This window comes from Macrotis lagotis, chromosome 3 (genome assembly GCF_037893015.1).
Source record: "Macrotis lagotis isolate mMagLag1 chromosome 3, bilby.v1.9.chrom.fasta, whole genome shotgun sequence".
Lineage (NCBI taxonomy): Eukaryota > Metazoa > Chordata > Mammalia > Peramelemorphia > Peramelidae > Macrotis > Macrotis lagotis.
In genome coordinates, this window is record NC_133660.1 from 150,064,270 (window position 1) to 150,079,737 (window position 15,468).

Genomic DNA, 15,468 nt, shown 5'->3' on the forward strand with positions numbered 1-15,468 from the left:
ACAAATAAAATATTTATATTTTAAAAAGTCATCCCAACTTGTTGATATTAGGAACATGCATATGCAGTAAGAGTACAGAGAGCAATACTTAAAGTGTTGGAGAGCTCCCACTTCTTTATACTTGTCACTGATAAAAGAGATCCATACATCAAAATCCATGAGAAATAGTGAGAGCATGTTGAGATATTGTAATGAGAAGAATACAGAGAAGACACTAAAAATAGAATATTTGAGATCATTGACATGAAATTTCAAGAGGTGCATCCTAAAGTTCAAAATAATATTTTTTTTGCAAGGCAAATGGGGTTAAGTGGCTTGCCCAAAGGCCACACAGCTAGGTAATTATTAAAAGTTTGAGACCAGATTTGAACCCAGATACTCCTGACTCCAGGGCCGGTGCTTTATCTACTGCACCACCTAGCCGCCCCTCAAAATAATCTTATGATTTGAATTAATGCCATTCATTTCATGCAAATATTCTATTAATTTATCTTAAGAATGCTCATTTCTTATGTGGGTTGGAACAAATTCTTGTATTGACTAATAGGACAGAAAGAGAAAATGACAAACATTGGAAGGAATGTGGGGAAAATGAGGCATTAATGCACTGTTGGAGGAATTGTGAAATGATTCAAGAATTCTGTGGAACAATTTGGAACTAGGAGCACTATATTCCAGAAGAGATGAAAAACAGGAAGGAAATGGACCTATGTATAAGGATATGTATAGCAGCACATTTCTGGTGATAATGTTTATCCTACATTTTTGAAGAAGACCATCAGTGAGATGATGTTAAATCACCAGCCTTACTTTCTCCTCTACAGTCATCTGAATCCAGTGATTCATATCTACGAATCAGGATGACTGGAGATGGTCCTGATGTAAGGCAATCAGGGTTAAGTGAGTTGTCCAAGGTCACACAGCTTGGAAGTGGCAAATGTCTGAAGCTGAATTCAAACTCCCATCCTCCTGACTCCAAGGCCAGTGCCACCTAACTCCTCCTCTTTTACGGTGTTAGGGAGCTGGAGATTGAGGAGGTGCTCATCAGGAGGGGAAGAACTGAGCAAATTGTGGTATGTGATTAAGATAAAATGCTATTTTATTATAAGAAATGATGAACAACATGTTCTCAGCAAAACAACAAAAACAACTTTCATAAGCAGATGCAATGGGAAATGTATTATATACAAAGTAAAAGTAATGTAGAAGGATGAGCTGTGAATGACTTACCTTTTCTCAACAATGCTATGATGCAAGAGAATACTGAAGGACTAGTGCCAAAGAATTCTGTCTTTCCAAAGCCAGAACTGATGGAATCTAATTATAATTTGAAGGCTATTATTTTTCAGTTCATCTTCTGTGAGGTTTCTCTTTTTTTAGGAGCGGGTTACGTTCACTTTTATAATATGACTTTTGTGATAATGCTTTTCATGACTACACATTTTAAACCTATATCAAATAACTTAATTTCTTAATGAGGGGGAATAGGGTGGGAGGCAGAGGGAGAAGTCAACTCAAGATTTTAAAAGTGAATGTTGAAACTGGTTTTTGCATGAAACTAGGGGGAAACTTAAATAGAATAAAATACAAAAAAAATCAAATTTAAAAAATGAGCATTTCTTGATTTAAAATTTTGAATATATAAACACCTATACCATGCATTCACACATATACAGGTGGTTTGCGTAGGTGTACAACAAGACTTTGACACATTTCCATATCACCTAAAATGGAGGCATCTATGTGAAGATGCCAGGGAATTACTTCTACACCCAGATTTCATCTGCTACCTCTCTCAAGATGGATAGTACTTTTTATCCTAAGTCCTTCAGGAATCATCCTGTATTATTGTACTGATCAGAATAGCTAGGTTAATGACAGTTAATCAACAGATAATATTGGTGCTGCTATGTACAAAGTTTTCCTATCACTTTACTTTGCTTTAGTAGTACTAGGAAGCTACATGACACAGTGGATAGAGCACTGGCCCTGGAGTCAGGGGGAGCTGAGTTCAAATCCAACTTCAGATACTAGACACTTACTAGTTGTGTGTACTTGGGCAAGTCACTTAAGACTTATTGTCTCATATTCAGGGCTGTCTCCAGTTGTCCTGATTCATATCTGACCATTGAACCCAATGGCTCCAGAGCAGAAAATGAGGCTGGTGACTTAGCACAACACCCCCTCACTCAAATCCAATTCATATGCATGTCCTGGTATCACTTCCCTAGTGTCTTAGTCTTCTTAAAGAATGAAAAGCAAACATCATCATCATCATCATCATCATCATCATCATCATCAGTTTTCTTTAGGATTCTCTAAGTATGCCATCACATCATCTGTAAAGAGTGATAGTTTTGGGGGACAGCACAGTGGATAAAACACCAACCTTGAAGTCAGGAGGACCTGAGTTCATATCTACCAATGAACACTTAATACATAACTGTGTGATCATGGGCAAGTCACTTAATCCCTTTGTCTTGCCAAAAAAGTGATACTTTTTCTTCTTTTATTTTAGGTGAGATATGAAGAAAATTCTAATTTAACATAACTGTAGACAATATAAAAAATTATTTACCTGTCAAGATAAACCCAGGAACAGCATGAATGCAATAACAAAATATGTTTTACACAAATAGAGTTAGATCCAAACAACTGGAAAAATATCAAGCTCTCATGGATAGGCTGAATTAATATGATAAAATGACAATTCTGTGCTTTTCCAATTAAACTGCTAAAAAAATTAAAGAGCTAGGAAAAATAACAACTAATTTCATCTGGAAGAACAAAAGATCAACATTATTAAGGGAATTAAGAAAGATTAACAAGAAAGATTCCCTACTATATCAGTTCTTAAACTATATTAATAAGTGGCAGCCATCAAAACTATCTGGTACTGACTTATAGAATGGCCCAGGAGTTAAATAAATTAGGTATACAAGACACAGTATTAAATGATTGTGAGTTTGCTTTGTTCTTGAAGAGGACCAAAATGGTATTACATTATTAGAGTCAAGTAATAATGTGTCCAACTGTAGCTGACCAGGTCAATATGAGCTTGACCACAGGTCAGGCATAAATAGACCATATGAACATTTGGGGTGGAGTCTCTCAATTTGAACATCTCGCATTTTTTCTGAGCTTCTTCAATTCTTCTTTGCCTCTCTGGTGAAGACATGATATGCTAGCTGACTCTGTACCAGTAGCTTTGATGTCATGGGAATCAATTCCAAACTTCTTATGAGAGACCCAGAGAGTGTTCTGATCATGTTTTTTCCTGACAATCAAGCATTTGCTCTGTGAGAGTCCTCCATGAAGCAGTCTTTTAGAAAAGTGAACATTTGACATATAAACAATGTGGTTAGCATATCATAATTGCACTTTGTGCAGTAGAGTATGAATGCTTGTCACTTTAGTTCAAAAAATAACTCTGTATTTGGCATTTTATTTCACAAGGGATCTTCAAATCCTCCTAAGACAATTCAAAGTGATTCAATTTCCTGTCATGGTTTGCTGTCCATGTTTCATAGACATACAACAAGGAGATCAGCACAATATCTCTGCAGACCTTCAGTTTGGTAGTCGTATCAATAACACTTTTTTCTCACATTTTCCTCTGGTCTTGTACTAGCCCTGGCAATGTGTGTCAACCTTAATGTCAATGTGTCATTGTGTACATCTGTGGAAAGTATACTACCAAGGAAGTAAATTTATCCAGAGCATTCAAAACTTTTTTTCCATTTGTTATAATCTGTAGTTACTTGCATGAAAGATTTAATTCTAGTTGCTCAGGCAAATGTGTTTTCTTGGAGTTTATTGTTAGGTCAAATTTAGCATAAACAGTAAAGAATCAATATATGTTTTGTTGCAACTCAGCTTCAGAGACTGTATTGTGTGCATAATCAGCTGCAAACACAAAAATCATACACTAACACTCTCTTCCCCTTTGGACTAGGTGTTTAACCATTGAAAAATGAAGAATATACCATGAGAGACATAGTTGAGCTCAATGTGTTCATCCTCATTGAATGAATTATACTGAAAACATTATTCTAAAAAGTATGGGAGTGCACAAATAAAGAAAAATTAAAATTGGAAAAACGTTAATTGCCCATAAGTAGACCAAGATAATATAATTAAATATGACAATTCTACTTAAATTAATTTACTTATTCAGTGACATTACAATCAATCTACCTAATTTTTTTCATACAACTAGGAAAAAAATCAAAACAAAATTCTTCTGAAGAAAAACAGATCCGATAATATCAAAATAATTAATAAAAGCAATGCAAATAAAGGTGGCCCAGCCAAACTATGTCTAAAATTATATTATAAAGCAGTGATCATCAAAACTATTTATAGTGGATCAGTGGAATAGTTTGGTACAAAAAATAAACCTCAAAACTAAAGCTTTTGTCACAAGAACTCATTATTTCACAAAAAATGACAACAAAATTGGAAAATAGTATTGCAGAAACATAGACAAACATCTCACATTCTAAACCATAGTAATCTCAAAATGGATATATGATTTCAACATAAAGGAAAATATCATGTCAATTAGGAGAGCAAGGAACAATTTACTTGTCAGATATATGGAGAGAGGAAGAATTTATGACCAAACAAAAGATAGAGAACATTTTAAAAGCAAAATGAATAATTTTGATTACATTAAATTGAAAAGTTTTTATGTACACAAAACCACAACAACTAAAATTAGAAGGAAAGCAGAATACTGGGAAACAATCTTTATAATCAGTGTTTCTGATAAACGTTTTATTTCTAAAACATATAGGAAACTGAGTAAAATTTATGATAATACAAGTCATTCCCCAATTGATAAATGGTCAAAGCATAGGAACATGTGAATCTGAATCATTGGAAATCTAAAGAAATTAAAGCTATCTAAAAATATGTAGGACAAAAATGTTCTGAATTCCTATTGATTTGATAAAAGAAAATTAAAGCAACTCTGAGGTACCACCTCACATCTATCAGATTGGCTATATGGTAGAATAGGAAACTGATAGATATTAGACAGGATGTGGTAAAAAACAAGGTCACTAATGTACTGTGCAACTATTCTGGAGAGTAATTTGTAGCCATGTCCAAAGGGCAGTTGAACTATTCATACCCTTGGGTCTAGCCATGACTCTACCAATTCTGTATCCCAAACAGATCAGAAAAGAGGGAAATAACCTACTCCTACAAATATAGTTATAGTTGTTATTATTATGCAGCAAAGAAATGGAAGCTGAAGAGGATGCCCATCAATTAGGGAATGACTGAACAAGTTCTGGTATATGAATATAATGGAATACTTTTATGGTTTAACTAAGGATTAACCGGAAGATTTCAGATGAAAAAAAAAATTGGAAAGGCTTACAAGATGCAAAGTTAAGTAAACAGAACCAGAAAAACATTGTAAATTGTATCAGCCATGTTCTGAAACAATCAGCTATGAATGACTTAACTTTTTGTTTTTTAGCAATACAGGGATCTAAGATAATTCCAAAGAACTTATAATGAAAAATGCTATCCACATACAGAGAAAGAATTGATGGAGTTTGAATGTAGATAGAAACATACTTTTTTCACTTTATTTATTTTGTGATTCCTTTTCTTTTGACTTGTTTCTTCTTTCACAACTGTGACTAATCTTTTATATGATTGTACATATATATAACACATATCATTATTTTTATTCATTTAAGGCAAAGGGGTTAAGTGACTTGCCCAAGGTCAGACAACTAGGTAATTATTAAGGGTCTGAGGCCAGATTTGAACTCAGGTCCTCCTTGACTCCTGGAGCAGTGCTCTAGACACTGCACCACTTAGCTGTCCCCCCAAAGAACTTATAATGAAAAATGCTATCCACATCCATAGAAAGAATTGATGGAGTCTGAATGTAGATAGAAACATACTCTTTCCACTTTATTTATTTCATGATTCTTTTTTTTGACTTAGATGATTGCATATATATGTGTATATATACATATATACATATACATATACATATATATATATATATGTATATGACATATCAAATTGCTTACCAACTTGGGAAGGTGGTGATGAAGAGGGAGGGAAATAATTTGGAACTCAAAATTAAAACGTGCCTCAAATATTTAGAATTTGTTTACCTGTAATTTGAAAAATAAAATATTCTTTAAAAAAAAGAAGATAGGATTAAAGTGATGATAGGATTGAAGAAAACCAGGGAACCAATGAATACATGGAGTAATAGTGTCTTATGTGATGAACTTTAAGGAGATCATTGTCACTGGATGGTATTGTTCATGGAGAACAGTAATAGTAAGAAGACTGAAAAAACAAAAAGTAACTAGGTTATGAATGATTTTCATCACTGAACAGAGAATTTTACAATTGGTCTTGGAACTATAGGGAAACACTACAGTTTATTGAGTGAGAGTAAGGAAAAGATGTGCTCATATCTGTGCTTTAGGTCAAGGGTAAGATCTTATACTTAAACACTGTAAAAGTCAAGAATTATTCAAATATAATCAAACCACTCTTTTGAGGAAAGAATACGGTTTCACATTCCTGGAAATTAGAGTCAACTAAAACAAAAGAGTATTCTTCAAATATCTCAAATAAGTGTGTGTGTGTGGTGTGTGTGTGTGTGTGTGTGTGTGTGTGTGTGTGTGTGTGTGTGTGTGTGTGAACACAAATACCAAAATCTCAAGCATTTGCTTTATTATGGTGAAACTTTCTAATTCTTTAAACTTTTTTGAGGTTTCCTGAAAATCTTGATGTTCTTACTAGTCTGTGTCTAAAATCTTCTTTATACACCCTGTACTTGATTTCCACTCCGACCTTGAATTCTCTATGGAACTGAAAATAAGCATTAAATTCATTTCAGTACTTACACTTCTTTGAGAACTTTTTCTCTCTGTTCTACAGTTCCCATGGGGATATTTGATTTGACCTTCTATTCTTATGATGTTCTCTGCAACATAGTTTATAAAGACTTTCCAGTTCCTTAAAAGATAATTCAGAATAACAAAGCAGGAAAGTTTCTCCTTGTTGGTTCGTGTAAATTATTTCTATCAGATTTTTATTTCTAATTAAATGTCTTTTATTAGTCACTTAGTATTATTTTTCTTTTAAAGAGTTGCCTTATTTATGTATGTATTTATTTATTTATGACCAGCCTCTTTGTCTAGAAATATAAATTAGTTTGGATTCAGATTTAAGATTGTCTATGTTGAATAAATCAAATGCCACATAAATTTGCTTGACTAATTTTTTACATTTAAATGTATCACCTCAACTTCTCAATGAAAATCGACATTAAAATCTTGAAATGTTGAATCTTGATCTTGAACAATTTCAATTTCCCTCTTTTTTGATTCAGGTCATATAAGGAGTTGGTAGTCTAAAAGACACAAAAAGTCCTCTGTTCCTCAAAAATATAGTGACAAAAAAGTTTTTCATTGTGTCATAGCTGTACTAATGATTAGTTTCTTATTTTTTGTAAACTAAATTGATCTGTGCTTAACTAAAACAAAACCTTAAGTTCAAAATCAAAAATTGATTTGTTGTCAAGCTAGATCCATGTGGATTAGGCAATACTAACTGATTCGATTTTGGTCCCAATGAAAATTGACTGTTGGCTTGGAGCTAACTTCAAAATATCTTTTCTGTGGTTGGTCTAATATTTAGGGAAAGACACAAAAGTACCCTGGTTAACATTGATGACAGGGATAAAAAACTAAAATAACACATATGAAATTTCTGGGAGAAAATTGGCCACTACCCTATAATGGGTCCTTGAAACACAAGTGGTCAACTGATCATATGATCATATGGGCAGTTTGCTAAGGGGAAGAGAGTCACATCATGCTGGTGAATGCAGGAAAATCAGTTTGACCCAATTGGTTCCCTATGCAAATTGCATGTTGATTATATTGAAAGCGGAAAATATTTTGACCTTTTCCTGCACCTCTAATATGCTGACAAATAGTGTACTAAAGGAAGTAAAGCTTTGATAACAATTGCTTTCTGTGCTGCTGTTTTCTCACATTGGCATTTTCTCCAGAAATTGCCTTACGTCTTATGAGAGGCAACTGAATATGACAAATTAGCTTCTACTAGGAGACCCGAGGCTGCAAATCTATAAATGTCTAGATTGAAGGAAAAGGTTTTTGACCAACCTACCTATTATCCTTTTGAAAGTTACTGAGGTAATAGATTAGGTAGCTCAGATGAGGATTAAGCTGCAAAAAGGAAGCCTCTAAGGTAGTTACCTAGAAGTAAATTTTTCTACTTCATATCAGAAAGGGCAACTGAATTGTAATGTTTACTGTAGTCCCAAAAGATTTCTATTCAGCCTTTCTAACATGAAACTCCAAATATTGAATCAGTTGTCTTGGTCAGGGGTGAAAGGGAGAAGCAGCAAAAAAAAAAAATAGTTCTAAATTAGTTTGCTAGAGTAAAAAGCACTTTAAACTCAACTATTTTCTTCCTTGTCTGTTGATGTATAGTCACAGTGATTGCATCTATAAATTAAATGCAATGGTATATAATCAGAGAGATGAACAGCAGAGAGCCTAGGTGTATTTACTCTCTTTGGGAAAAGGGTCTATGAAACAAACCCCCAAAACATATTGGAACTCCTAGCTGATACTTTATGCACACTTATGTAGCTTAAATGATATTGTGGCATATTATTTAGTCTTAGATTACAAATCCCAGTTTGGAGGACTATGTAGTTTTTGCTCTGGTATAAATTGGTAGTCTTTTCTAAAACATGGATCTGATCATTTTCCTCCCATGTAGCTAAATGCAATTGGCTCCCTTTTTGTTTCTAGCATTAAATTAAAAAAAAATCTGACTCCCACTCACCTCCATTCTCTTTAATATAGTCTTCATTTTAGTCAAATTGATTCACTATTAACAATTTGTACAAAAATTACATCTTCAAAATTTTGCCCTTTGCCTTAATGTTTCTCTACCTCTGGAGTATACTTCCTGATCCATCCTTGCTACATAGAAGTCATAACTTCCCTTAGAGCATACCTCAATTGTCTCCTCCTAAATGGGGTGTTTCCTGATCCCCTCTAGTTTTTAATAGTATTCTTCTCTTGGAATCACAATTATCCAATCCACATTACAGGGGCTTAGGTGTATGTTGTCCCTGTGCAGAAATTTTACATAAAATATTTTTTGTCCTTCCCTTCATAACTGAGAAGTATCCTAAGAAATTATGGTATTTAGGGGCAGCTAGGTAGAGGCAGTGGATAGAACACTAATCCTCGAGTCAGGAGGACCTGAGGTCAAATATGACATCAAATATGACATACCCAGTTGTATGACCTTGGGCAAGTAACTTAACCCCATTGCTTTAAATAAAAATAAAGTTTTAAAAAAGAAATTATGGTATTTAAAATAAAATATGCTATTGTTATACACTATTAAATGAACGTGTATATATTATTCATTTCTGAATTTCTAAATTGTTTATGACATCTCCTTACTTTAACATACTCTTAGCATCATTGACAAAACTCCCCCCAAATTCTCTTTTAATTTCTTACTTTGACCCCCATATATCAAAACCATGATGAGTAAAGTCATGATATGGAAGTGATAACTGTACTTGTTTTTTTTTTTTTAACTTCTGAATATAGATTTATTAGACAGCTAGGTGGTGCAATGGATAGAGAGCTGGGCCTGGAGTAAGGAAGACATCTTCCTGAGTTTAAAATTTGTCTCAGACATTTACTATCATTGTGGCCCTGGGCAAATCACTTAACCCTCTTTTGCCTCAGTGTCTTCATCTGTAGAATGAGTGAAGAAGGAAATGTCAAATGACTCCATTTTTTTTTGTCAAGAAAACCTCAAATGAAAACAAAAAAATTTAAATAAAAATAAATAAAAACATTCAGAATCTGAGGAATACTTTATAAAATATCTCTTATTTACCCTTTCCCTTAATACTAATTCCTCATACCAAAAAATGACCAATCTCTGAACATGTTTATCACAAATATGTATGTTAAATATCAACCTGACTGTTCGCCACTGAGGGGAGGGGGATAGGAAGGGAGGATTGAAGGAAATTTTGGAATTTAAAAATATACAAATGTGCTAAGACAAGAAAAAGGGGAAATGGTTAAGGTTGGAGAAGTTGTAGGAAGATTGGGACATTGATGCATTACTGGTGGAGTTTGGAACGAATCCAACCTTTCTGGAGAGCACTATAGAACTATGCCCAAAGAGCAATAAAACTATTCATATACCCTTTGATCCAAAAATTCTAATTCTAGATCTATATCCAGAAGAAACTATAAAAAAGGAAAAAGTCCTACAACTTCCAAAAAATTCATAGCAGCTCTTTTTGTAGTAGCAAAGAATTGGAAATTGAGAAGTTGCGCATCAATTGGGGAATGACTAAACAAGTTATGTACACGAATACAAAGGATTACCATTGCTCTTTATGAAAACATAAATGGTTGGACTCTTAGAGAAGCATGGAATGACTTACAAGGATCTGATGCTGAGTGAAGGGAGTAGAACCAAGAGATCAATGTAAAAACCCTAATTTAGAACTTAATATATCTATATCTATATCTATATGTATATATATATGTATATATATATGCACATAGATAATGCAAATAAATAAATAAAATATTCATATGCATATAGATGAATGTAGAAAATTTTCATAACATGTATTTGTAAAAATAAAATAGCAATAAAAATTAAAAAAAAAGAAAACCCCAAATAAGTTGCAGGAAGTTAGAAATGATTGAAAAATAACTAAACACAAAAAATGAATATATATTCCTCCAGTATAATGCAAAACCTAGGAAATTAGGAATTATTTTGCTTTTGTCTTTGTATCTCAAATTTCTAACAGTGATTTGAAGTCTGTAGATGTTAAATGTTTGCTGAATTGAAAACTGACCATTATTTTTCTTGTCCTTGTTTTAAAACTTTCTATGAATAACAATTAAGAGTAATTCTATATGCTCAATGGGGCAAAGATACATCATATATGAATGTATATATATTAAACTGCCAATATGCATAATATATAACATGCATGTATAGACATATGTGCAAATATATAGACATATATATCTATATATAATATATATTATATAGGTATGCTCCGATATTACAATTTTTATGAAAATATATACAAATACCATCCCCAAGTCTGAATCTGAAGCCTTATCATAATATAATATACTGAAATAGTTAAAACAATTAGTGGAATAAAAACTCTGGTAATTGAATAGACTTTGAATATGGGATTAGTAACTGTATTTGCTATTAAAGACTGGACTGATTCAGTTATCCTATCTATGTTGAAGCTCAAATCTCCTTACTCAATCTTAAGCATTGTTTACACAATCACATCTCAAACTGGCTGTCTTATAGATATCTTAAACTTAACAGTTCCCTAACTAACCTCAATATCTCGTCCCATTCTTTTAGAGTTCCTCTTTTCATGTTACCCCTTATTATGGGAAGTCTTTATATTGTCCCAGTTACAAGACTTATAACTATATCCAGTAAGTTGCCAAATTATGTCAATTCTACTTTCACATTTCTATTTTTCATCACTTTTTCTTTATTCAGATGCACATCTTCATTAGCTCAAGATGGGATTATTCCCTCTCTAATTCAAATACATCTTCAATTAAGCTTTTGACCTGATCTTCCTAAAGAACAGGTTTTACCACTACTATCACCACCACAATTCCACACAACCTCACTTCATTTTCCTTTTAAGATAAAATATAAAGTCTTCTGTTTGGTATTCAAAGCCCTTATTACCTGCCTGGCTTAAACTTTTCTAACATTTCAATTTCTTATTTCTCTTCCACATATTCTTTTATCCATTAAAACTTGTTTCTTCATCTTCATTTTTCCTCATACATGATACTCCATCTCCCCACAATGAATATTTTCCCTGGCTGTCCCCAATGTGAGATAGAATTAAAGAGAAAATGAATTCCAGATATGGGGGGGCTACTAGAACAAAGTATGCAAATATCTGATCAAAGATGAACAATAAGAAGGAAAATTTGATTGCATAGCATGTTAAGGTGAATAATTTATAAGAATGTTAAAACATATTGGGAACATGTTTTGAAGAATTTTAATTGATAGTTTATTTTTGATCTTCTTGTGAGCAATGGGTGTTATTGATCAAAGAGTTAGTCATAGCATTTTAGGAATGACATTTTGGCAGCTAATTGGAATTTGAATTTCATTGTAGAAAGACTTATAATGGTTTAATCAAAGGGATGGTTTAAGAGGATACTTTGATCCATGCAAAAGGAGATGAGAACCTAATCTGGAGTGGTAGCCATATGAGGGGAGAGAATAGTATGGATGTGAAAGATATTTCAGAAAGGGAAAGAAAGAAAAGATGATTTGGATGTGAAATTGATGGAAAGTAAGCAGACAATGGTATTTTGACATTGTACATTTTCCACTAGTGAGGTTACATAAAGTCATCATTAGGTCAAATGAATGGCATGAATAGTTTAGTGATTTTAAGTTTTAATTCCAAATTATTTTTCAAAATATTTTGTACGATTTTATATCTTCATCAACAGTTTATTAGTGTGATTATATTCTTATAGATATTCCATAATTGAATATTTCCATTTCTTTTCACTCTTTGACAATTTGATAAGCATGAGACAAAGTGAGTTGATCTCCATTTCTGCTTTAACTACTGATTTCAAATATTATTTCATATAATTTTCATTTAAATTTCTTCTTAAAACTATTTGTTTTTGCTGATTATATATATTAGGTAATGATTCTTACTTTTAGATATTTGTTTAAATTTGTTATGTACCTTGGACACAAAGAATTTATGATACATTTCATATAACAAATATTTTTCATTTGGCAGTTTCTTTTCTTATCTAGGATGAAGTGATCTTTTTAAGCAAAAACTGATATTCTATTGTTAAATATTGCAAATTATCTATTTGAACTTTTTTATCTGTTCTTTATATCAATTTTCTTTCTTTGATCTTGCATGAGACAGTTACAGACTTTCAAAAGTTATTTAAAATATGAAAGCAGAAATAACTGGTCCAAGTAGGTTTTTTTAAAACTATTAAAAATACTGGCAATGTAATCAAATAATACTTTGTGACATCTTGAAGCAATTAGATGATATTATGCATTAGATGATGAATAGCTAAAATGTGGGTGATAAAAAGATTTGGATTTAGTCAAAAGAATAGTAGAAAGGGAAATTGGAACAAGGTCTTCAATTTATCAAGTCAAAGAAAAGTTAAATTTCTGAGGCAAGAGAAAATGTTACTATGGGGGAATGTGATCTGGGCACATATAATGATTAAGTATTACCCTAGAGTAGTGAAGGATAAGAATCCAACATTATGTTAATTCTCAGAGAATATTTTTTTAATAGAAGAGATTTTACCTAGGGGAACATGGAAATTTATATTTTATTAAAGTAGGTTAGAAAAAATATATCTATTCAGGAGTTCTAGCTTCACAAGAGATGACACTATCCTAAGGCTAAGAGTATTTAAAGCTTCTCTTTAGGCTAGGAAGATAGGCTTTTCCTTTCATGAAAAGCCATTTTATCTATGATGGGGACCTGAGTGACTAAAAATTCCTGGAATGATGACAAACGCATGGTTATAGTCAAATCTTTGGTACCAGAACACAAGTATAATATATGGGTGCTAATGCAACCATAATAATACTAGACAAAAGAATCTAAGTCTTGGTACTGTAATAGAAACAAAGTAATCTCTAACAATAATTCTGTAAGTCATGAAATATCAAGCCTGGTAATATAAATGTTTTGCAAACTTTAAAACATCATGTAAATGTGAATTTTGGGGGAATTTTTAAAATTTAATTTATTTTTTCCGATTGTATGTAAAAGCTTTCAACACATCCATTTCAAGTGTATGAGTTCCACTTTTTTCTTCCACCCTTCTTTCCCCTTCCTTTTCCCCATGGAAGTAAACAATATGGCAAAAGTTGTACATGTACAATCATATTTTACATATTAGAACTAAGAATTAGGACTAAAGGAGAAAAGGAGAAAACAAACTACAAATAAGAAAAAAAAATAAAAGAAGTTTTAAAAAGTGAACATTTTTATTTTCGTAAAAAGGCTCTGCATTCATTCACTCTGCATTCTGACTTCAATGTCCTTGCCCTGCCTCCCCCCCCCATATGGATGATATGGATGACATGTTTCACAATAGGTCTCTTGGGATTTTTCTTGATCAATGTATTTCTGAGAAAAGTTTCATTCATTATAGTTGGTCATTTCTCAGGGTTGTTAAAGTGAAGACTCTTCTCTTGGTTCTGTTCATTTCATTCAGTTTCTTTTTATGCAAAACTTTTCATACTTCTCTAAAGTCCATCCATTATAATTTCTAGCAGAACAAAAGCACTCAATTACATTCACATGCATAACTTGCTCAGGCATTCCCAAATTGATAGCATCCCTTTAATTTCCAATTTGTTGCCAATACAAAAAGAGCTGCTATAAATATTTTTGAAACTTGGGAGCTTTTCTCATTTTTTTTATGATCTCTAGTATATATACCTAATAGTGGTATTGCTGGATCAAAAGATTTGCACAATTTATTACCCCTTGGGCATACTTCCAAATTGCCTTTCAGAATGGTTTGATCAGTTCACACACCACCAATAGCGGATTAGTGTTGCAATTTTCCCACATCTTTTTTTTTTTAGCTTTTTGCAAGACAAATGGAGTTAAGTGGCTTGCCCAAGGGCACACAGCTAGGTAATTATTAAGTGTCTGAGACCAGATTTGAACCCAGATACTCCTGACTCCAGGGCCAGTACTTTATCCACTTCGCCACTTAGCTGCCCCAATTTTCCCACATCTTTTACAACATTGAGCCTGTTTCCTTTTTTTCCAATCTTAGACAATCTTATAGATGTGAGGTAGTATCTTAGAGTTGTTTAATTTGCATTTATCCTATCAAAAATGATTTATAACATTTTCATATCACAACAAATATATTTCTTTCTTCATCTGAAAACTACCTGTTCATATCTATTATAAATGGCTCTAGAATACTTAGCCTATAGTGAATAAATAGTTTTTTTTAAGATATCTTGACAAAATGGCACACCTCTCTCATGGTGGGAGAGAAGGGCAGGGAAATCCCAACATAAAAGCTCTTCTATGCACTTTGAAAGACTTTTTTCCTGCCCCATTCATGCCAATCATAGGCTGAGGTCACAGATCTAATTGATACATTGCTTCCTATATATTTCCCCATCCTGATTAATATGCTAATGAGCAAGAAAAGATCTCTTTGAGCATATGTGCAAAGGAGAAGGTCAAGACTAGGTTACTCTTGACCAGTTAAGGACTAGTTTCTTCTAATCTAGTTTGTCATCTTTGGAATTAGGAGAACTCTCTCAGTTTTGTGATTGACTGTA